This window comes from Ambystoma mexicanum, chromosome 8 (genome assembly GCF_040938575.1).
Source record: "Ambystoma mexicanum isolate Mex_15411 chromosome 8, UKY_AmexF1_1, whole genome shotgun sequence".
NCBI lineage: Eukaryota > Metazoa > Chordata > Amphibia > Caudata > Ambystomatidae > Ambystoma > Ambystoma mexicanum.
Window position 1 is genome coordinate 1154253157 of NC_090929.1, and position 25119 is coordinate 1154278275.

General features: G+C 49.2%; 1 protein-coding gene across 3 annotated transcripts in view; it reads right to left on the reverse strand.

Annotated features, from left to right (window-relative positions):
• The window catches only part of PHYHIPL (phytanoyl-CoA 2-hydroxylase interacting protein like), a 384776-nt gene that overhangs the window by 22081 nt on the left and 337576 nt on the right, over positions 1-25119 (reverse strand). The gene's annotated exons all lie outside the window — the stretch shown is intronic.

A 25119-nucleotide genomic window follows, 5' to 3' on the forward strand; every position in this document is an offset into this window, starting at 1 on the left:
AGGAGTTGTTACAGCGGAGGCTGAAGGTTTTGTAGTCTTTTCAGCTTTTTCTTTTGCTGCTTTTTTGTCAGTTTCTGGCTGAACTGGAGCCTTTGAAACTTTTGGCACCGAAGGCTTCGGGGTCGACGTCGCCAAAGGCGTTGATGGCATCGACAAAATAGCAGTCGCCGATGGAGCTGGCTTTGAGGGCGTTGAGACGCTCTTCGAAGGCTCGTCCTTCGAGGTGTGGCGGGTTCCGGACAGCCTCGATGACCTCGAGCGGTCGACTCGAGCGATCTTTATCACTCGGGGTCCTGGAAGGTTCCCGATCTTTCCTCCTTCGATCACCCGGACTCGAGGGCGCGCGAGTGTCGGAACGGTAACACTCTCGGCCGGCTTCTGAGGAAGGCGCAAACCAAGGTTTAGCCTTTTCAAAAGCCTCCATCATTTTAACTCTTAATGCTTCCCATTCTTCGGAGGAAGAATGTTTTGTGGGGCATTTCATTTTCTTGGGGGATTCGTCCGAAGGCAAGGTGGAAGGGGACCGGTGGCGTCTCTTTTTAGACTTTTTCATCAAAGACGAAGAGTGGTGTGAACCACTTCGGGACCTAGACCTATGTTTCGCCTTTCATGTCAAGGAGATTTCTCCTCATGGAATCTCGACTCGACGCTTGAGGCTTTTCGGTCGGGCTTTCGACCTACCTGTAGTTTTCCCTTCCTCTCTCGCAAGGCCTTGCCCGTCATTGCCTGACACTTCGTACAGGCCTCCATGTCATGGTTTTCGCCGAGGCACCACAGACATTCTCGGTGCGGATCCGTGATCGACATTTTGGAACCATATGTTTTACATTTCTTGAACCCCAAACGCGGGGTAGTCGGGGTCGACGATGAGGACATCTCCAATATCTTCTTCACAATAACTGCGTCACAGAACTATCGAGGCGCGCCGAGTCTCCGAAGCAACGCGTACTGCGGAAAAACGGAACTCAGGCCAACGGGCGCTGTTCGTGCTACTTGTATACCAGATGATGTTACCCTCGACGGAGGCCTACGAGGGAATTTTACTCAATGAGATCGACGCACGGCGCCCTCTGTCGAGAAAAAATGTCCGAAGCAGCTAAAGCTGGACGAATATATCTAAAATGAGGAATACGTTGGAGGACACAATCCATTCGAATGGTTGTTTATTTGCAAAGAACACAAGTCACTTGAAGCAAACACCTTTGGGGGAGTATTTGCGCCACCCTGAATATAAGACTACAAGTAACAGCCCAATAACAAAAACTGCTTGAAAAAGGCCATTTAAATATTGTTCCATTCTTGTAAGGCGCTGCCTATGGCACCAACACAAAACATGTTTTTTTGTTATAGAAAGATGGGCTATGCTTTTCTTACCTCTGTGGTAACTTCGTTTTTTGTCAAAGTCAGTGTGAAAGTCCACTCTTTCCCGTTATTGTCCTCTATAGACACATTCCAATGTCTACAAAACAGACAAAGAGTAACTGATTACCCACAGCAATGTGCTTAAGTGGCTGGAAATATTTGTTCCACCGGAGCGGGTAGGAGACATATTACTATCAGCCAGCAACTTGCTAACAATGAGCCCTGCAATCAGGGACAGCCTCGAGGCCTTTCACCCTTTTCAGTTGATAAGGGCCATGAGCCTCAGGGATGTGCCCAGCATCTGCCCCATGTTGACAGTTTGCAGTGCTATATAATAACACAGCAATTTATTTATGTGAATATACTTTTGTTCTGGGGCTTAATGTCTTAGCTGCATTTACGGAAGCCCTTCCGGCTGTCCCTTCCCTTGCGGTATAGAGAAGTGTTATCACCTCGTTGCCTTTTCACACACTTTTCTCCACAGCAGACACTTGCTGACATAGGCTTTATATAGGATTCATAGCTTTTCAGTGGGTATTATTGTTTCAGCTTCCTGCTGCCTGGCCGTTTAGTGATAATTTGCAGCTGTTAACCCCCAGATTTTTTCTTTTTCATTTTATTGGTTGAAATTGATGTGACATCTACTGTAATGTCATCATATGCTACTTACTATTTTTGAAACTGGTCCCAGAATGTTGGCATGTCAGTCTTCTATCAGATTATCTAGATGGATAGCAGTGTGCTTTTAAACTGCAGTTATCTGCCATACAAAGACGTTCCAAAATGGATCAGGTTTTACTGGAACCCTGGCTCGTGGCACCTTAATCACAAGACTGAAGGAATATTTAAAGATCTTCTGCAGCACCATGCTGTTATTAGTGCGTGCCTGGGTGCTTAGAAAGTGGCAATGATTTCCACACACTTTGTAAGCATCCATGCCCGCATAATAACAGCATGGTGCTGCAGAGGGCCTTTAGATATTCCTTCAGTCTCATGACTAAGGTGCCACAAGCACTTTAATAATGAGACTGAACGCCAGGGCTCCAGTGCACCCTGATCCGTAATCAGGCCACCAGAAGATGACCAAATTTTAAAAGTAAAAAAAAAATGGGACAGGGCAACAAACATAAAAGTAGGACTAACTCTTGAAAGTGGCTGTTAAGCACTACACTTCAGTAGCGTTTGGAGGAGAAGGGGGTTTAAGTGTTGCTGTTCAAAGAAACACATATTTATTACAAACTAGGACTATCTTAATTTGTAAAATAAAGCATTTCTTCTGTGCGAGTTTGTGCATTCCTTCCTGCAAGCTATAAAGACCTCATACAAAAAACCGAGACCACTGCAGTTTCCAAGGGAATATAATCTTGAGAAAGGGGTCAGAGCACCAAATACCGGGACAGTCCTGGCAAAACCGCGACGTCTGGTCACCGTAGGCCACCAACATTGCTTGCTTGCAGAGGGCATTTTAAATATTCTTTCAGTCTCGTGATTATGCTCGAGGCACCTTTAATCACGAGACTGAAAGAAAATGTGAAGGGCCTTCTGTAGCAGGCTATGTTATTAGTGTGGGCCTAGGTGCTTAGAAAGTGGCAGTAAATAATATTTCTCCCGTCCGTTCAGGCGAGAGAAATATTATTTACTGCCACTTTCTAAGCACCCAGGCCTACAGTAATAAGATAGCCTGCTTGCAGAGGGCCACGAGAAGGAAAGAATATTTGAAAGGCGATCTGCCAGCATGCCATATTACTGTGGGGCTGGGTACTAGCAAGTGGCTGGAATTAATATTTCTCCCACCCGAGGCCACTTGCTAACACCCAGCCCCACAGACAAGGGGCTCGCAGACGGCCTGCACCCTCCTCCCCCACCCTATCCTAAGCACCCCAGCATGACTCCTTACCTCGGATTGAAGCCCGGGTCTGTGAGTGGAGCTGGGGTGCTCCTGCTACAGTCTTCTCCAAGTGAGTTCGACTCCGCCCCCGGGCTGTGCTCATACATTGATACAATGGGCCTCATTACGAGGTGGGAGGTAAGGGATTACCAGCACCGGTAAGGGCACCGATGCCGGTAATCCCTTACCTCCCTAATACGAGTTCCCTGTGCGGGTCCTTCCTTAACGCCTGGTTTTTGCAGGCATTAAGGGCGGAACCCGCAAAGGGACTCTAGAGCTAATAACGGTACCGCAATTTGCGGTACCGTTATTCTCCAGCATGGCGTCTGGCATGGATTCACATGCTCATGAATATTCCCCATCATCAGGCTGGGAATCCTCTGTAAAGAAAAAAATCAGTATCAGTTTCGTTTCTGATCTGTCTTTCTTAGTAGTAACCAATCACTGATCTCTGGGTCACACTGCCCCCAGCCAATGACTGCCCTCTCCCTAAGCCCCTCCCCTGGCAGCCATCCTCAGATTTTTACTGCATGTTCAAGTGTTGGGAGTCCTCGTGTTTTAGCTCTCGAGCTTTTACTGCATTTTCGCGCTTTTTCAGGAGAATGTTCTCATTTTTTTCGGTTAATCGAGCCTCAAGGTCCACCGTTTCTACTTCCGATAACGGGGACCCGTTTCAGAATTCTTCTACGCCCCTCAAGGGTGACGTTTTCGTTGAGTTACGCTTCTTGGAAGATTCCGGAAGATCTTTGGCCTACCTCAAAGTACATGGCCCAGGACAAGGGTAGCTCGACGCCCGGATCCAAGCTGTTCAGGAGCTGTCCAGGATGCGACCTGCAAAATGTTTTCAAGGAGGACGAGCATTCGAGATGTCTCTACTGCCTTCATGAGGACAAGACGCACGTGGAGAAGGACTGTGCCTTCTGCAAGAACCTGTCGGAACGGACCAAGCAAGATCGTCGTTCCCGCCTCGCCGCCTGGCTGGAGAAGGGCACAGCAGGTGAGAAGGCGAAGAAAAAGTCTGAGCGGTCTTCTAAGTCCTGTGAGGGCACCCCGGCGACGGGGGCCCAACAGAAGGCCAAGCACCGCGAGTCCGCGGTCACCGGGAGCGCCGAAAGGTCGGGCTCCTCGGCTGCCAGGCAGGGCGCGACTTCCCCGGCACGATCAACCACGAGCCAGTGCTCTGGTTCGGGGAAGAGGAAGTCCGAGAACCTGGGTAAGCTTCTGGAGAGGCCCCGGTCGACCTCAAAGGGAGCCGAGGGGGAGTGAGGCGATGACCCTCCCCCCAAAGCGAAGGCCCAGGACGCACCTAAGGTGGTGAGGGCCTTGATCCACTCGGCAAAGGCCTCTATCGAGGTTGTCGCAGCGGCCCTGGCAAAGCTGGCAGAGGCTACGCCAGCGGAGGCAGCCTCGGGGCCCAGAGTTTTACTTCCGCCGCAGAGGGAATCCTCTTTCCAGACCATAGTTAAGACCCCCGTGGAGACCCCGGCGGAAAAAGAGGGGAAGGGGTGGCCACATTACGGACTCGGATTCAGCCTCCGAGGAGGATCTGGTGTAGACCGTGAAAGGCCTCAACGAGAGGTTTATAGGTCTCAACGAGAGGTTCGAGAAGGTTCGATCCCAGGGGGAGGTTCCCGCTGATGTGATCGAAGATAGTGATGATGGCGACGAAGAGGGCCCAGTGGAGCAGCCATCCTGTCCGTCACAGCCATTACCCGAGCCCCAGGATAGCTCGATGGTCATTTTTTTGGGGATCCAATCCTTATGTACTGAGATAAGGACGAGGTTACCACGGACCCCGACGGAAGATCCAGAACCAGGCCCGTGCGGAAGCCCTCCCAACAGCGGGTGCGCAAGCAGAGGAGAGTCCACCCCGCTCTGCCCTTCGTGCCCGCGAGGCCTGTGGACCCCTCATCCCCCTCGCCAGATCCCCGGGAGGATACGGTGACGGATACGGCGACGGGGACGGACGACGACGGCGGCGATGACACAACGGACATCCCGTCATCAACCCCCTCGGGCCTCTCCGTCCGACGAAATTGGCTCTTTTCACACCATGATAGCCAGGGCATCTGAGCTCTTCCAGCTCTGCCCTGAGGAACAGAAAAAGGAAGGTTTTCTTTACCAACGACGAGAGGCCAAAAGAAATATGGTCCTCGCGGTGCCATTGCTCGACGACATCTGGGACGAAGGGCTGGCTGTCCTCAAGAACCCTTCCACGACACCCGCCAAGAGGGACAGGTACGAGAAGAAGTACTGGGTCCCCGATGCCACCCCCTTGTGCCTCAGGGCCCAGCCCACGCCAGACTCTGTTGTCTCGGCAGCGGCTAAGAAGAAAGCAGCGGGTGCGGCGGCTTCAACTTCCACTTCCCCGCCGGACAGCGAGGGCAAGATGTTGGACTCCATGGAACGACGAGTCATCTCGTCGGCGGCAACGATGATTAAGGCGGCCAGTGCCTTAGCGATTGTGGCCCGTTACGACAGGGAGCTTTGGTTCAAGATAGCTCCTCTGCTAGACTTCCTGCCGGACGACAAGAGGACGGAGGCCCTACAGATTCTGCAGGAAGGAGAGGTGGCGTCGGATCACGCCATAACGGTGGCAACGGACATTGCCGATACTGGATTTCGCCAACTGGGCAACAGAGTTTGCCTCCGCCGACGAGGATGGCTCAAGGCAACGGACTTTCGCCAGGACGTCCAGACCAGAGTGTTGGACATGCCGTTCGACGGCAACAACCTGTTTGGAAAGACGGTGGATGAGTCCCTCCAGGCCATCAAGACAGACACGGAAACAGCCCGAGTACTAGGAGCCCTTCAGCAAGGGCGGCCCTTTCAGAGCTCTGGAGGCAGACATGGAGCCTCCAAGGGATCCAGCGGTGGCTCCTCTACTTACCGCCAGGCGGCCCGCTCCTTGTCCCAGGAGGCCTACAGAGGCTGCGGCAAGCAAGGAGGTTCTCGCTGCCATCGGCAAGGAGGCCAAGGCGGCAAGGCCTCTTCCAAGCAGGACTGAACCGGCCGTAGAGTCGGGCCCCCACCGAAGCACCCCGGTGGGAGGCCGGCTGACGAAGTTCGTCAGCGTGTGGGAGTCCATCTCCAACGACAATGGTTGCTGGACACCCTGGCCCGCGGACACTTGCTGGAATTTCAAAAGAAGTGTCCTCGCATTCCTCCCGTGGCCAGGAAGGAGAATCACGTCCCTCAACTGCTGTTGGAGGTAAGGGCGATGCTCAAGAAGGGTGCCATCGAGCTCGTCCCCAAGAGGCTCCGGGGCTCCGGAGTATACTCAAGATACTTCCTCGTCAGAAAGAAGACAGGCGGTTGGCGCCCCATCCTGGACCTGCGTTGGTTGAACAAGTACATCAAGGCACAGAAATTCAGGATGGTCACCCTCCAGCACGTGCTGGGACAGCTGGAGGAGGGCGACTTCCTATCGTCACTGGACCTGGAGGATGCTTACTTCCATATCCCCATTCTAAAAGGACGCAAAAAGTTCCTCAGATTCGTAGTCCAGGGGCGTCACTACCAATTCAGAGCCCTGCCGTTCGGATTAAAGTCGGCACCCAGGGTGTTCACCAAGTGCCTCGCACCTGTGGCGGCGTGGCTGCGCCTGCAAGGGATCCACGTCTACACCTACCTGGACGACTGGCTAATCCGTGCAAGGTCAAGAGAACTCGCCGTTCAACACACAGCGAGGACCGTCCGCCTGCTCACGGAGCTGGGATTCGCCATCAACTACCCCAAATCCCATCTGGTTCCGTCGCAGGTGGCACTGTTTCTGGGAGCGAAGCTCGATACAGTGAAGCGATTGGCATCTCCGTCGGAAGAAAGGACGAAGGCCATTTTGGGCAAGGTGCAGCGCCTGTTGGCCACGGAATTGGCCAGGATGAGGTCCATCAAGTCCCTCCTCGGGATGATGTCCTCATGCATCTACCTTGTGCCCCTTTGCAGACTTCGGATGCGTCCGCTACAAGAGTTCCTCGACACCCGCTGCATTCAAGTGGCGGCAGCTCCGAAGACAGGATCCCGCTCGACGAGGAGTTCCGTCGGGCGATTCTATGGTGGGGTACCCGTGCGCACCTCGCGGCAGGCATGGACTTTCAGGCCCCGGCGTGTCAGGAGACGGTAACGACGGACGCCTCCCTGGAGGGATGGGGGTCCCACACCGGAGATCTCCACGCAAGAGGCCTTTGGCTCCCGGAGGAGAGGTCTCTTCACATCAACATCCTGGAGCTACGAGCCGTGTTCTGGGCGCTCAAATCGTTCCTTCCGTCCCTCAAGAACAAGGTGGTGAGGATCTTCACCAACAACACCACCACGATGTTCTACATCCGGAAGCAGGGAGGCACCAGATCCCCAGCCCTATCCAAGGAGGCCCAGGATCTGTTCTGCTTCCCTTCCACTTGGCAGGAATAAAAAACACCAACGCCGACTCACTCAGCAGGGAGCTGTGCTCTTGCCACGAATGGGAACTACGCCAGGATCAGGTGGATCTGCTCTTTCAACGGTGGGGCAAACCCCAGATCGAGCTGTTCGCGAAGGCGACAAACTCCAAGTGCCAGAGGTTCTTCCAGCAGGTTCGCACAACCGAGGAGCATGGGCGGTGCTTTCTCGTTCCCTTGGGACGGCCTGTTCCTGTACGCGTTCCCTCCATTGCCGTTGCTGCTCCGTTTCATCAACCAGCTCAAGAGGTCCAGGTGCAGGATGGTCCTCGTCGCACCTGCGTGGCCGAGACAGATCTGGTTCCCGGACCTTCTGGACTTTTCAGCATCCCAACCTATCAAGCTGGCGACGGACGCGGATCTTCTCTCCAGAGAAGGAGGCGCCATTCTTCATCACGACCCGGAGTCACTGAACTTGCAGGCTTGGCTCCTGCAGCACTAGAGTTTGGAGGGTACGATATCCTGGCTGACTGCAGAGGCGTTCTTGCAAAAGCCAGGGCGCCCTCAACTCTCAAATGCTATGGACATAAGTGGAAGAGGTTCTCTGTCTGGTGCCGTACCAGAGCCAACCCCGTCGTCGTAGGCAAACACCGTTGCCCAGCTGGCGGAACCCGGTATCGGCAATATCGGTTGCCACCGTTATGGCGTAATCCGACGCCACCTCGCCCTCTTGCAGTATTTCCAGGGCCTCGGACCTCTTGTCGTCTGGCAGGAAGTCCAATATGGGGGCCAGCTTAAACCAGAGCTCCCTGTCGTAACGGGCCACGATCGCCAGGGCGTTGGCCGCTTTGATCGTCGTCGCCGCCGACGACGAAATGACCCGCCGCCCCATGGCGTCCAACTTCTTTCCCTCGCCGTCCGGCGGGGAATTCGACGTCGAGGCTCCTGACCCCGCCGCTTTCTTCTTCGCCGCTGCCGAGACGACCGAGTCTGGCGTTGGCTGGGCCCTGAGGCACAGGGGAGCGGTTTCGGGGACCCGGTACTTCTTCTCGTACCGGTCTCGTTTGGCTGGTGCCGTGGAGGGGTTCTTGAGAACCGACAGGCCCTCCTCCCAGATGTCATTAATTAGGGGCACTGCGATGACCTTCTTCCTCTTGGCCTCCCGGCGCTGATAGAGGAAACCTTCCTTTTTCTGCTCCTCCGGGCAGAGCTGGAACAATTCGGACGCCCTGGCGATCATGGCGTGGAATGAGCCAAGCTCGTCGGGCGGCGAGGCCCGTACGACGGGAGACCCGTTCCGTCGTCGTCGCCCTCAGAACCCGTCATCGAGCCCAACGCACCGTCATCTCCTGACTCGTGGGAGGATGAGGAGGGAACTGTAGGCCTTACGGGGGCGAGCGGAGGAGAGGGTTGGGTCCTCCGTCGTTTGTTCTGAGGACTTCCCGACGGGCCAGGTTGCGGGTCCTCCGGCCTGGGCCGTGGGAATCTCGTCCTTATCTCAGAGCATAAGGACTGGATGGCAGACAAAATGGCCGCCGAGCCATCCTGAGGCCTTGGGTCCGGTTGCGCCGGAAGGGAAGGCCGCTCTTCCTCACTATCGTCGTCTTCCTCGGTTATCTCCCGAGGATCTTCCTGACGGGATCGAACCTTCTCGAATTGGACTTCGAGGTTCCTCACGGCCTTGGTCAGTTCCTCCTCTGAGGCTGAGGTCAGTTCCTCCTCCGAGGCTGACTCCGAGCTCGAGGAGGGCACCGTGCCCCCCCTCGCTTCTTCCATCATGGCGGCCACGACGATGGGCTGAAAAGAGGATTCCCTCCTTGGCGGCAGGGAAACTCTAGTCCCGGAGGCAGTTTCTGCTGGCGTTGTCTCTGCCGGCTTGGCCAGAGTCGCCGCGATAGCCTCGATAGAGGCCTTCGCCTGCTGGGTAGGGGCCTTTACCACCTTAGGTGCGTCCCAGGCCTTCTCCTTCGGGGGAGGGGCGACGCCTCGCTCCCCCTCTTCCGAGATCGGACAGGGCTTCTCCCAAAGCTTACCCGGGGTCTCCGACTTTCTCTTCCCCGAACCGGAGCGTTGGCTCGTGGTTGACGGTGCCGGGGAAGGTGCGCCCTGCCTGGTGACCGAAGAGCCCGACCTTTCGGCGCTCCCGGAGCCAGCGGACTCGCGGCGCTTGGCCTGGTGTTGGGCACCCGTCGTCGGGGCGCCCGCACAGGACTTAGAAGCCCACTTGGACCCTTTCTTCTTCTTCTCACCCGTCGAGCCCTTCTCCAACCAGCTTGCGAGACGGGATTGACGGTCCCTCATGGTCCGCTCCAACAAGTTGTTGCAGAACTGGCAGTCCTTCTCTACATGAGTCTTGTCCCCATGAAGACAGTAGAGGCATCGCAAATGTTTGTCTTCCTTAAACACATTCTGCAGCCCGCATCCAGGGCAGCTGCGAAACAGCTTGGGTCCGGGCGACGAACTCGCATCCTGGGCCATCTCGAAGTAGGCCGCAAATCTTCTGGAATCCTCCAAGAAGTTGATTCGATGAAATCTTCACCCTTGAGGGGCGTAGGAAAATCCCGCAACGGGTAGCCGTTAACGGGAGTAGAAACGGTGGAGCTTGAGGCTCGATTAACCGAAAAAATGTGAAAATTCACCTGAAAAAGCGCGAAACACGCAGTAAAAGCTCGAGAGCTAAGCACGAGGACTCCCAACACTTGAACGTGCGGTAAAAATCTGAAGATGGCTTCCAGAGGCGGGGCTTAGATAGAGATCAGTGATTGGTTACTACTACGAAAGACAGATCAGAAACGAAACTGATACTGATTTTTTCTTTACCGAGGATTCCCAGCCTGACGACGGGGAATATATTCATGAGCATGTGAATCCATGCCAGACCCCATGCTGGAGAACGGTTGTTATTGACTTTTATTAAAGTAAATGAAGGGTTGGAGAAAGACCTATCTCGCGCTGACACTATGAGGGATTTCCTTCCCTCAACTAAACTAAAGGATGTCAGTGTCAGAATGTTCAGAAATATAAAGTGTTCTCCATCCTGTTTCCAAAATCCTATCCTGACACTTACAAGCTAAACCTAAGAAAAAGTGCAAAGGGAAAAAGACTTTCAACAGGCCATCTGTAGTCTTCTTTAATGTTCCAACATAAAGTTTCAAAAAGGTGCACACATGAACAAATGATCAAAGTTTCACAAACTCCCAGAGCTCTCCAACGGAGGGCTTTTCCTTCTCCTATGGAGGTCCTCAACCACTTCCTTAGTTGCAAACAATATAGCTAGCAAATTCTGGTTCTTCCTTTTTACTTCACTTGTGTGTACTCTTTTCCTTCAGTGGTTAAGCATTACTTCCCCCTTAGGTTGTACATGTACCACAACTTGTTTTTCCCAATTTTGTTTAATCACTAGTCTCCACTTCACGTGACATCTCTCTTTGTTAAATCTTCTGTAGCAATTCCCTTCCTTTAGTCTTTTTACACTTAATGGGTCTTCCTCTTTCCCTTGAGTCACTAAACACTTTATTATTTCTCCACAACTCTTTTCTTCAGCAACATTCAGTTATTCAAAGTAGGAGGTATATCTTCCTGCCCATGGATCTCATACAATCAGGGGTTCTTCCCCTTTTCCTTGCCCCTTTCAGCGACATAAGGCTCCCAAGGTTTCACAGCTCTCACAACAACGGGAGAAGTTCTTTCTTTCCCTCAAATTTTCAGCTTCTCGTCAGTTCTCTATCACAGTTCTTTACTTGGCAAAAGACAACTTTCCAATCAAGGGGGTTGAACAGCTTCCCCTAGCATCAGACATTGAAGTGGTCTTCCTCAACCCTTGACTTGCTCCACGATTCTCAGTTCCACTGAGGGGGTATATTTCCCCTCCCCTAGATTCCACACTCTTGAAATGCGGGTCTCTAGATTCGCATTCACTTTGGCCTGGTTTGTTCTCCTGCTAGGACTTCACAATCACATTCAGTTTGCCCTGGTTTACTCTCTTGCAAGGACTTTACAATATTTGTTTCACATTCAGTTTGGTCTGATTTACTCTCCTGCAAGGACTTAACTTCACATTCAGTTTGGCCCGACTTACTCTCCTGCCAAGACTTCACGATATTTGCTTTACATTCAGACTTGCCTGGTATAAATTCCTGCCAGGAGTTCACAACAAGTTGCTTTTCCATTCAGGTGTGGGTCTCCAGACTCACCTTCACAATGTTCCATGCATATATTTGGATGTGGGTCCCAAACTCACAAAAGGCCCGGTTTACTCTCCTGCTAGGACCTTTCGCACTGTCTTCCACAACGTAGATGTGTTTCAGACTTGCACACTTTACTAGGTAACAGCTTTGTCCATGCCCTTCTCATCAATTGGGTTAGCAATCCTCCATCTTCTCGTTTGTTACTTTCACTCTTTGTCACAGTGCTCTCCGCCTGCTTTAACAGACTCCTTCACTTCCCCCACAATGAACAGCATTTGCGCTGAAGCACCACGGTTTTCCCTTTTGGGCTCACCTGTTTGTTTTAGCCGCTCCGGCGTTTTTCGGGTTGTCCCGCATTTGCTCTTGCTCTCTGGCGGCTCGGTACAGCGTTCAACTACTTCTCTGCTTCTTGCCTGGTCTCTTGCGTCTCCTGACAGCCTTGCGCTGCCATTCACCTCTCTACAGCAGACCTCTGGCTTCATCGGGTTGGTCTAGACAGTCTTTCCAGGAGCCTTTCAGCATCGGGCAGCACTCCGCTTGCTTTCCAGCTTCCGACCGGCTTTGCATGCATCAAGGTTCTCTGAGCGGCGTCTCGCTCTCCTTGGCTTCCTCTATTCGCACAGCCGACGGATATTTAAACATCCCATTACTATATAGCTCCCGCCAACGACTAGAACGCAGCGTAGGATTCCTGGTTCTAGTAATCTTCATCACTCCGGTCTTCTTTCTCGCCTCAGTACTTTGGTATAATTTGTCAGAAGGAACCCTGATGTCAGTATAAGATAGTTGGACAGGTAGAATACCACAATAAGTGATAACAGTCTGTGAACTTGGGCGGGGGTGGAGCGGTTGTATACCCAGGGTGGAAAGGTGAGTCCTGCGTTTCTTGCAACCAGTCTTTCTCCGTTGGGCAGCCCCCCCCAGGGTTGGGAACAGGTACAGGCTGCCCTTCCTGGCCATATGGGAAGAGAGTTCCCCCATAGAGGGAGTGATCATACTGCTAGATTCATCAAAACACCCTTTTCTTATTGGCCGTCTGTCACTGACCCTGTGAGATGATATGATATGGCATTTATAACGCACCTATACACAAGTGTTTCAAGGCGCGACGAGGCAAGGGAGGGGGAACAGAGGGAAGAGAAATACAACGATCTTACTAGGCCAGGTGACACTGAGATCGGGTAAGTGCGGGGGGAAGGGAGAGGGGCAGTGCAATACATAGGATCAACAGTAAAGAATAAATAAAATATGAGAAAAGAGCGGCCAGGGCCGTGCAGAGGGCTTTGGAGGGAACAAGAGAGGTAGAGACAGCAGCAGGATTGACCAGCTCCTTGCAGATTTTAAGGAGTTCAGCCGAGTTGTTGGATGCCGCAGAGACGCGGGCTTGGATGTGGGCTCTATTCTTGGTGCGAACAGAGAGCCGGTATTGCCTTTGGAGCAGGCAGCAGGCCAGTTTGCCAGAGGATGTACAGGAAGCACGCCATTTCCTCTCAATCACCTTGCACTTGCGTTTAAGGGTGACGAGGTCTGTGTCGTACCAGGAGTTGCACTTAGCTTTGGGCTTCAAGCAGATTCTCATGACAGGGGCTAGAACATCAAGAGTATCAGATATAGCAGAGGAGCATAAAAAGGTCTGAGTCAGGGTAGGAGTCAGCCGAAGGGGGACAAGGGGGTGAGAAAGTGGCATTGAAAGCCTCACCTCCACACACTTCATGGGTCGGATAACCGAGAAGGTAGGTGGCAGCTCTGGAGTTGGCTTGGCTTGGGGGGTGGAGAGAGTGAGCTGGGAGGAGAGGAGAAAGTGATCACTCCAGGAGATAGGAGTGGTGAGAGGGATAGAAAGGGGAAGGACTGTAGAGATCAGAACATCCAGAGTGTGCCCTGCAGAGTGAGTCGGGCCAGAGGGGAGGATAGAGAGTGAGAGAGAGTTGCAGAGGTCGCAAAATAGTCCAGAGGAAGGACAGGAAGCATCCAGGTGGATGTTAAAGTCTCCAGGAAGGAGGAGATGAGTGGTCGAGACCAGGAGAGAAGAGGAGAGGTCTGCCCACTCAGAGAGGAAGGAGGAGATCTGACCAGGTGGCCGATAGATGGTAGTCACAGTAAGGGACTGGCTAGAAGAGAGAGAGAGAGAGCCTGCAGATGAGGCATTCAAAAGAGGAGTAGGTCTGCGTAGGAATGACAGAGGCAGGAGTCCACTCTGGGAAGATCAGAGCTACACCCCCTCTGGGACGGTTGGGCCAGTGCACGGAGAAGATCTTGTAGCCACCACAGAGGAGAGTGTCAAAGATTGTGACAGAGTTGGCCGTGAACCATGTCTCAGTGAGACTGAGGGACATCGAGGTCAAGTACTTCAAGGAGGCAGCAGATTTCAGAGAAGTGTTTAACAGCTGAGCGAGAGTTTAGAGTGGCAATATGGAGAAGGTTGCCGTCCTTGAAAGACTTCCAGGGAGGGGTACAAATCAGAGGTACGCCCTGCGGAGGTGTAGAAGAAGCCCGGGGGCGGGACCAGAAGAGGAAGGAGCAGAAGGCAAAGTAGCCAAGGAGGAGACAGCAGGGTGAGGCAAGGGAGCCATGGAGGGAAGAGAAGGGACAGCAGGAGAAGAACTGAAATTGATGAGGCGCATGAAGCGTCTATCAAAGAGGAAAAGGTTAGCCTGAGGGCCTTGGACCAAGACAGTACCATTCAGGTAAACATTAATGATGACCATAGAGAAGTGGAAGGAAGCTAGGAGGACCTCCCACCGGGTGCCACCATTAATGGGAGAAGAAGAGAAAGGAGAAAGTACAGAGACCAGATGGAGAGTCCATAGGTCAGGCGAGGGAATGACAAAAAGGATGTCGGTGAGAGTTTGCCTGGATGAGGCACTGGTATAGGTATCAGCAATAGGGAGCCCTGGATTGGAGACCCGGATGTCCTTTGTAAATGTCTTCCTACCAGATTTAGTGAGGAGAGCAGGATAGTTAATAGAGAAGCAGTTGGAAAAGATTGGTGCGATAGAGAGCACCATAGAGTAGGAAGGGAGAGGAGAGAAGAGGAATGGGATGAGGAGGGGTGGGGGCTTTGAGAACACTAAGGAAGGATACAGAGAGGGGCGCAAGCAGATGAGACAAAGAGAGACAAGACAATGGAACAAGACGACAGGAGCGCAGACAATCGTAGAACAGTTTGCTAGAGGAATACTGTGATAAGAAGGAAAAACCAAAGAACAGCACTACTTTCACAAAAAAAACACCTGTAAAGTGGGAAAAAGGCCTAGGTTTCACAATGCAATTTAAATACCAGAGAAAAACACAACTAAGTCTGAGAGACCTGTAAAGTGGGAAAAGGCCTAGGTTTCACAATGCAATTTAAATACTTTCACAATACGATTTAAATACCGGAGAAAAACACACCTAAGTCTGAGAGACCTGTTAAGTGGGAAAAAGGCCTAGGTTTCACAATGCAATTTCAAATACTTTCACAAATGTAACAGCGCAAAACAAAGCATGGCACAGGCTAAAAATCACAGTATTAATCTTGGGTAGGTGAGATTGCTATGTGGAAGGGTATTTAGGGTAGAATGAAAGCTTAATACATTACCCGGAACACTCCTACCTTACTAGTCGCTGCTGGTGACGGCTGGGCACTGGCTTCCCTTGCTGACACCTGCAGACACTGGCTGGAGGCGCCTTTTGCCTAGGGCCCCCTAGCCGCAGGGGCTGCCGGGCAGAAGGCTGCCCTGAATAGGCTCCTTAAGAGGGCTCTACGGGCCAATAAGAGGTGCTGGGCGGGATGGGATGAGTTTCGAGGGGGGGCAGGGAGAGGGGAGTGGAGGGACCGAGGGTTCAATGGGAAATGAAGAAAAACAAACAAACAAATAACACGGAAGCGGGTCGGGGAGGATTGGCCACTGGTGCCAGAAAGCACTGAGAGGCTCAAAAGGGTTGTAAAGACACTACACTCACTGTGTGTGCTGCGAGCACGACATAGTCAGGGCCAGCAATGGGGGTCACAGCTCAGGGCAGGTGGAGATGCACGGCCTGCGGGCCAATGGGAGGTGCTGGGTGGGATGGGATGGGAGGAGGGTGGACAGGGAGAGGGGAGTGGAGGGACCGAGTGTACAATGGGAAATGAAGAAAAACAAACAAATAACACAGAAGCGGGTCGGGGATGATAGGCCTACTCCACGGCCACTGGTGCCAGAAAGCACTGAGAGGCTCAAGGGTTGTAATGGCACTACACTCACCGTGTGTGCTGCGAGCACGCCGGAGTCAGGGCCAGCAATGAAATATAGATGGAAATATATATGTAAGAGGTCTTAGGTCTTGTTTTCGCAAATGGATTTTCCTCATGCAATAGGCGTTGGTGGTGGTTCTGCTGTCTCTTGGAGGAAATTGTGTTGGTATTCAACAATTGCCTTGTATTTGATTCCTTTCTTGCTCTTTTTTCCCTCCTTATCTGTTTCTCTTTCTTGTATTGAGGCATTGTCTTAAGGTCCTTGGAGTAGTTGTTCTGTTGCTTGTCAGTTGCGCCACTTTGTCTATTGTTAATCAGTAAAATGGTGGTGTTTGAGAAAATAGCATGATGTATTCCTTCTGTTGGTATGACTATGCAAAGTGGCAATTGATGGGGAGGCTAGATTGTGGATCTGATGTGACTGTAGTGAAACTCGTTCTATTTGATGTTTCTGGGTATAGCAAAGTTTTGACTGGAAGAGGCAATTGCCATGTGGCATGTGGCCATGCAATGTGCTAGAGTTGGGAGATTAAAGCAGTGCAAAATCCTTGAGTCTAGGGAAAGACTCGGGTGGGGAACCCTGGATCAAAGCAACAGTAGAGGGTAGGTAATGTAGTATCAGGTAGTGGAGTGGTGTTGGGGTGCACATAGGTCCCAAGTGTGTCAATAACACGGATATGTTTGAGTTTTGAGAATGGCTCTGTCTAAGCATAGAACCACGTAATTCCATGCTCCTGCATTTGTGACACCCATAAGTGGGGGAATCTAGAGTTATTCAATGTGCTCACGTTTGAAATAATACATGTATGTTGATGATAGTGTATTGAGCAATAATAAAGAAACCCAGCTATGTGTTAGGGGAGCATGTATACAAATACAGTTAACGTATGTGCTAGATATGCAGCCAGTTATAATACTATAGCCCATCTATGTGCTAGGTACATAGAAAGTAATGATGAAACAGCCCTGTGTTATGTTCAATAACCACCAGATAATCTGTAGTGTGCCCCAAAGAAGTTGTTTATTTAAGTTTGTAGGACGACCCCCGGGAGGGACTCAACAACCGTCCACAGCAGCCTTCTTCCTTCCTCCCCGTCCCTGGAACCTGGAACCTCTCCAGTTGAGGATCCACGTTCCAGACACACAGACGAACGATGACATAGTAACATTATGATTATACAGTGAGCCTGGGCGGCATGTCTCCATTAGAGTATGTGACATTACCAATTGATTCTCATTTAACATATCTTATACATATCCTAACACCTCCTTCCTTTCCTTGAACTAACAATTTAAAACAATGCCTAACATTTTTGCATGAAACATATATGTATAGAATACAACGTGAAATAAAATAGAACTCTGAATTAGTGACTTATCATGACTTGTTATGATGTTATTATACAGATCTACAATGTACTAAAGGTGGTATCCTTAACCCTCTTCTGCAAGTCCATCACTCCCTTCCATTGACGAACTTGGCAATTGCTACTCTCTCCTTGTTCCAGATACCTCCACCCCTGACCAGTACTGAGGAGCCTAAATCTTTCACCACTTGTTTGGGTTCGGAATATAAAGATGCTCCCTTACGAACTTTAGTAGGCAGTTTTATCTTGATCCAATCACCCTCATTAATCTTCAATTCCCTACAACAATTTCTCTGATCATATCGTTCCTTGGATTTAACTCCTGCTTCAAACATTCTACTCCTCACTGTTTTCAAATCCACGCCAACCATCTTAGATTTTCCCATCCACCCTGGGCATAAATGTGAATTAGGTTTCCTACCTCTCAAAATCTCAAAGGGTGTCAATCCTGTAACACTATGAGGCGTTATTCTATACTGGAATGTCCTTTCCATCGCTGTCCTAAACCAATCCCCACCAGTTGCTACAGCAATTCTAATGGCTTTCATCAATGTCCTATTGAAGCGTTCTACGCAACCATTACTTTGGGGGTGATAGAGAGAGGTGTTTACTTGTTCAATTCCATTTCTATCCAAAGATTCTCTAAATTCCTTGGACACTAGTTGAGAGCCGTTATCCGACAAGCATTTTCTGGGAAAACCCTCTCTCCAAAATAGTTGCTCTAAAAATTTTGTAACACTGCTGCTGGAAATATCTCTAAGTAGACATATCTCAGGCCATTTGGACAATAAATCTATGACCACCAGCAAATAGCTATCTCTGGTCCCTCCAATGTTAAATGGCCCCAAAAGATCCAACGCAATCTCATCCCACGGTACACGTGGACTTTCTCTAATAACCATGGGTACTTTTTGTACACTCAATCCCTTGTTTCCCTCAAGACACTCTGGACACTCCTTAACTTGCTCTTCAATATCTTTATCAATTCCCGGCCACCAGAACTCAGATCTTATTAAACCTTTGGTCCTAGCTAAACCTAAATGCCCATCATGGGCTAGTCCAATTACCTGTTTCCTCATACCCTGAGGAACTATCATCTGATGCCCTCTATGTAGATATTTGTCATGGATCCATAAATCCCCTTTCACTCTGGCAAATCCACCCATGTCACCTTTGTAGTTCATTATTCTGTTCTCTTTAACCAATGTTAGCGCTTTCTGGTAAATTAAATCTTCACTACTAGCCCTATCCCAATCATCTTTCTTCAAGGAATCATGTACTTGGAAAATCTCACAGGTTTCTTCCTGATTTGATTGGTCTATACTGATGTGGCCTTCTCTATGAACAGACCTTGATAGGCATCCGCCACCATATTGACTTCACCACTAATGTGAATCATGGTAAATTGCAAACCTTGAAGAGCTGTGACCCACTTCATAATGCGTCTCGATACTCCTTCCAGCCCACCTTTGGTAAAAATACCAACCAATGGTTTATGATCGGTACAGATCGCAAATTCCCTTCCCCACAGGAACCTTTTGAACTTTTCAACTCCCCAGATGCAAGCAAGAGCTTCTTTCTCAATCACAGAGTATCTAGTTTCAGGATCTTTAAGTGACCTCGAGGCAAATGCTACAGTGTGAGACCTTCTGAATCTTCTTGCATAAGAACCGCACCTATGCCATACTCACTAGCATCTACAAAAAGTAATGTGTGTTTCCCTTCTTCAAATGTCTTTAGAATAGGAGCGTTGATTATGGAATTTTTTATCATTTCAAACTCCTTCTTACAGTCATCACTCCATTTAAATATCACACCTTTGCAAGTAAGCCTTCTCATATGTCTTGACATGTCTGACAGATCCTTAATGAATTTGCCATAGAATTCAATTAGCCCTAAAAACGACAACACTTCTGCTTTTGATTTGGGACCTTCCATCTTCCTTATGGCTTCAATAGCCTCCTCTTTGGGTTTGACTCCCTCAGCTGTGATCTCGTGACCTAAATAAACAACTTTACTTGCTCTAAATGTACACTTCTCTGATGCTATTGTTAGACCAGCTTCTCCTAATATATCTAACACCCTTTTTAATCGTCTATCATGCTCCACCTCATCACTGCCACATACAAGGACATCATCTTGGTAGTACATCACCCCTTTTTCTCCACCAAGTAACCTGTACATGATACTCTGAAATACACTCGCAGCAGACACCAAGCCAAATGGCATGCGTACACATCTAAATAGACCGTGGGGAGTGATGAATGCTGTGAAATCTCTAGAATCCGGATGTAACTCAATCTGGTGATAAGCAGACTTGAGGTCTAAAATTGAAAATATTTTGGATCCAGAGACACCCACAAGCAGGTCATCTATCCTGGGTAATGGAAATCTATCTGCCACCACCATACTATTGAGATGTCTTAAGTCAATGCATATCCTCAAAGATCCAGAGGGTTTTCTGACTACCACAATGGGACTCACCCATTCCGAGGAGTCTATTCTCTCAATGACTCCTCCATTCTCTTTAATTCATTTTCTACGCCCTCCTTGAGTGCCAGAGGAATGGTGCGCAATTTCGCGATTTTAGGAACCGCCCCTTTTTTTAATCGTATTTTATGAACAAACCCTTTCAGGCATCCAAGCTTATGTTTCTCTTCATTCAATCTCTCACCACTTACTGTTAAAACCTGTTCAGGATGACCTGCTTCAAGTCTGATTTTTAGTTCAGCTTGATCACTCCACGACAGTAACTCTCCCCCTTTGTTGGCAACATAAATAGTGGTGGTGGCTTTCCTATCCTTGAACTGCAAATCAGCGTCAAAACATCCTATAATCTCTATGGGCTTGTCACCATACGCATTCGCCTTAATTTTGTTTTCCCATAAAGTACAGCAATTGAATCTCTCTTTCCACACCTGCACCCCTATTAATGTATAATCCGCCCCACTATCCATAAGCATCGATATTTGTATCCCATTGACCAATACTATGGCGTAAGGCTTTTTCTTCTTCACTTTCCCATCAATGGCATTCACCATAAACACCACTTCTCTACCACTTTCAATACAATCATCATCCTCATTATTCACACTAACGTCAAAAACTTGACCTGAATTGGAATTAACATTTTTACAACATCTGGCAATGTGGCCACGTATGCCACAATTATTGCATATAATGTGCACTGCAAAACAATCCTTGTCAGATGCCACATGTGAGAAACTCCCACACCGGAAGCACCTTCTCTAAAACCTCTGGAAAAATTAGACTCTCTGGTTAAATTTCTGTTGTCTTTAACTGACCACTGACGATTCCAACTTTTCCCCACTGGAGGTTTACTTTCTTGTCGATCTTCGCCTTTTTTTCCAAACTGCATCTGTCGCTTTGGCAGGCCTGAACCCATCCTCTGAGTAACCTTTGACACTTTCTGAATTGCACCCTCATTTTCCTCCAACTTGGGTTTCTCAATGTTTGAATGATTGTCTGCTTGAAGTAACTTTATACATTTATCAGTGTGTTCCACCATCTTTGCAATCTCTATAGCTCTATCCAAAGTGGGGTCTTTCTCCTTCCATAGCTCTTTTCTAATGTTGTCATTGTTGCATTTGATCATTAATTGATCACGTATATGTTCTTCCTGACAGTGATTGAATCTACATTTCACCGCCAATCCCCTCAGAGCTGTAATGAAGTCTTCTATACTCTCTCCATTCTTCTGGCCCCTGGTGGCAAATTTGTACCTCTCGAGAATAATGTTTTCCTCTATTTTATAATGTTTGTCCAATTTGGCTAATGCCTTCTCATATGGGCCTGCATCTGGCATATCTATAGGTTCTGGTAATTTTCTCAGAACCTCCTGACCTGCTGTCCCAAGACAATGAAACAATAAAGCTTCTTTACGCTCATTAGAATAGTTGGGGCCAAAGACTGCTAACGCATACTTGTGGAAGCCTTCTTTCCAATCTATCCATCGCACTCTGGGTTCCCCAGGTAATGGTAGGAAAAACACTGGAGCTGGGACATTTGCCATGACCTAGCGTGATGTCAGTGGCTGCAGTTACTAAGCTGTGGTACGATTGATTTAATTGACCTATATCCCTCAAACACACATGTATTCTAGCTGTATTATTTGTAACTCACCAGCGATGTTATAGTATATGAAACTGTCCGCCGTCTGTCCGTTTTGCGAGGTTCGCAAGGTCCGTTGGAGCGTGCAGGATCGCCCGGCGTCAGGCTGGTTACCAACCACTGCAAGCCGACTCACAATGCGGCGATGAGTATTCCGTTGTGCCGAAAATAATCTTACTTTGTTTACGTATGGCTAACACGCCGTGAGTGTACTCTCCTATACTGCGTGTTGACGTGTCAACCGCAGTGCTTGTCACGCCGTAAGGTCCGCTTTTCATTCGCTGGTTTGGAGCTGGTAGGAACAATTCTGCTAAATCAGTCACGTCACTGGGTCCTGCCTTGGAACGTCAACAGTGCGTATAGAATCGAGTAGCAGAGCCGCGTTGGGATACGCGTGCAGGTATTTCAGCTTCAAACATAAACACTGCGCGCGCTGGTTTCTTTTCCACCGCTCCTCAGAAAATATTATATTCAATGTGAAGGATATAATTACTGCCGGTACCTGTATTCCAAACAGTTATCTTCATGTGGCTCTCGAGCATATGTCAATGCGTGGCCTCTCACTGTTAATTTATGATCCGTGGCCTTGCTCGCTAGGATCGTGCCGGGGGTCGCCTGAAAAAATCCTTTATCCTCGTCGCCAGCTGTTATGTTCAATAACCACCAGATAATCTGTAGTGTGCCCCAAAGAAGTCGTTTATTTAAGTTTGTAGGACGACCCCCGGGAGGGACTCAACAACCGTCCACAGCAGCCTTCTTCCTTCCTCCCCGTCCCTGGAACCTGGAACCTCTCCAGTTGAGGATCCACGTTCCAGACAAACAGACGAACAATGACATAGTAACATTATGATTATACAGTGAGCCTGGGCGGCATGTCTCCATTAGAGTATGTGACATTACCAATTGATTCTCATTTAACATATCTTATACATATCCTAACACCCTGCTATGTGCTTTATATCCTGTCAATGATGATAAAGCAGCCCAGCTATGTGCTAAGTATCCAGAAAGTTATGGTAAAACAAGCATGCTATCTGTTAGACATGCAGACATGTTAGGGTGAATATCGGGCTGCTGATAATTTAGTAAAACAGCCCAGCTCTGAGCGCGGTATGCTGCAGATATGATAAAACAGCTGTGTGACAGGCATGGTGACAAGAGAGACACAGACTCAAAAATTAAGATTTCAAAACTTTTAGTCAAAGTTTTAGGGTTGGTGTAATACCTGACTAATCCTAATTTTAAACAGATGTTTCCCTGAAATGATGCTTCTAAGGGATGTCTATGTCTGGAAGTCCAAATAAAAAGTCTGTCTGTGTCTAAACCTAAATGTGTTAGGGGATTTCTTTCATGTGTTAGGGGATTTTCTGTGTGGTTCACAGAAAAATAGGAAACCGAGGTTTGGCGTCAGGTGGCTTCCTTGCCATGTGTGGTTTCAAGCTTACCAAAATGAGCTTTATCAAACAGAGCTGCTTGCAAGACCTTTGCGACAATGTCCTTGCAGCGTCTCCAGATACTGTCAGTGTCTTTAAGTCTCTTGGGGTTCCCTTCCCCAAGCTTCAGTTCTTTCAAGAGTACAAAGCAAACCAATATGTCTCCAATTTAGCCGGGCCTCTTAGGGTTTCCTTCCCCAAAACCAGGCCTCTTCCAGCTTCCAAACACAAAACAAAATGTATCACAGTTCTTTTGTTTCTCCGGGTCCCATTTGCCAAGTTTAGGCCCCTCTAATTCCAAACACAAATTCAGCTGGTCAGGAAATGCCTTTCCCTTATTTTTCTTTACATGCAGTCTTTTCACGGGGTAGAATCCGAGGCTATCGAAAACGCGAGGCTTGGTGCTTTTCCTTAGTGCGATCACTCTGACCCCTGGCCCCTCTCTTTGTTTCTAACTTGCACTTTTCCTGTATACCTTCTATCATCAGGCGCACCTTTTCTTGCTTTCCTAACAGGCCGCTTGCACTCTCTTGACTTTCTCGTGACCCCTTGCACTCTCCTCTTACTTTGCTTCTTGTTCGCTTTCAATTTCACATGTGGGCCACTTGCCCTTTCTTTCAAATCACTTTACTTTCGTTCCACTTTTATTTCTGTGCTGCGCTCACTGTTTCTCTTCTGTTTCTTGATTTCACTTGCTTTAGTTGCCTTCTCTCTTTCTTCTTTCCTCTTCTTGCTTTCTGCTTTGTGTGGCTTTAACAGTCATGCTTTTCCTCCCTCCCTCGCTCCAGCCACCCACACGCTCCAGAGTTTCTCTCTGTCACACGAAACTCACCGGGTAGCATAGTGCTGGCAAACTGTTTCTCCGGGATCCTTTGGGTCGAGGTCAGGATTTCACCACCTGGCCCTCGGACACCCTTGGGCACACGGGCTAAGGGAACGAGCAAATACATGTGCTCTGCCAGCAGAGTCCCAGCTGCCTCGCTCCGGCTCGCAGGAGACACAGCTCCCTAGCCACGCTGCAGCCCTAGTTACACACCAGGCCAGTGTTGCAGCACGCTGCTCTCCTCTGGATCCTCCTTCCTGCAACTCCCAGCTTCAGGGCTTCGTTGGTCCAAAATGCCTCTGCAGCTCGTTCATCCATCTGTGTGAAACCACACCATTTATCGTAAAAAAAAAAACAGTCAAGTGGAGTCAGGTGTAAATGATCACTATTAACTGCCTGACTCTATTAGTGGGACAACTCTAGTTCTTTCTACGGTAAATAACCCTTACCTCCCCCATGTTATTTCTATGGGTAATCTTTACTAATCCTAGTTGCCTCTTCCTCGTCCCAGTATTTGTTAGAAATGGGGAGATGAGGTGAGATTGAAGATACCCCGTAAAGGCTGAGTGAGTAGGTTAGGGTATTTTTGCAACTGGGGAAATACCACGTCTCACCCTTGGGTATCCTCCCAATTCCTTGTGAACCTCCACTCAGGTGATCCTCCCTCGCTAGTCCACCCCCAGGGTCGGGATACAAAAGTGATGGCCCTTCCCAGGCCATCTGAATGTAAGATTCCAAGGGAGTGGGGGGTGAATACTGTCAGGTTTGTTACACTGCCCCATATGTACTAGCTATGTAGATAGTTATAATAAAACAGCCCATCTATGTGCTTGGTATTCAGTCAATTATGGTACAGCAGACTAGCTATGGTCTAGGTATTCAGATAATTATGCTAGCAGAGCCCAGATATGTGTTTGGTGTGCAGACAGTTGTGGTAAAATAATAGTCCAGCTCTGCACTAGGTGTGCAGTTATGGTAAAACATTCAAGCTATGAAGGCAGCAACTCAAAGCCCTGTTCCAGTGACAGATAGATGTGAGGTGACAAGGTGGTACTATATGACTGTATGTAGCAGTGAAGATTTACTTTGAGAAAGTGTATGTGGCGCACAGACAAGGGTACGCTATCTTATAGATAGATCAAAGGTGCAACAATTATTGGCTTTATTCTAGGGGATACAATGGACTGTATAACAGGAATGAAATGTGATTTCTATGATGTGCCTATGTAAAGAAACAATAGATGCTGCTTTGTTAAAGTTACTTGGATGTCAGTATCAAAGCACAGTATGATTCAATGGGCCTCATTATAAGGGTGGCGGTGTACCGGGGCATTCT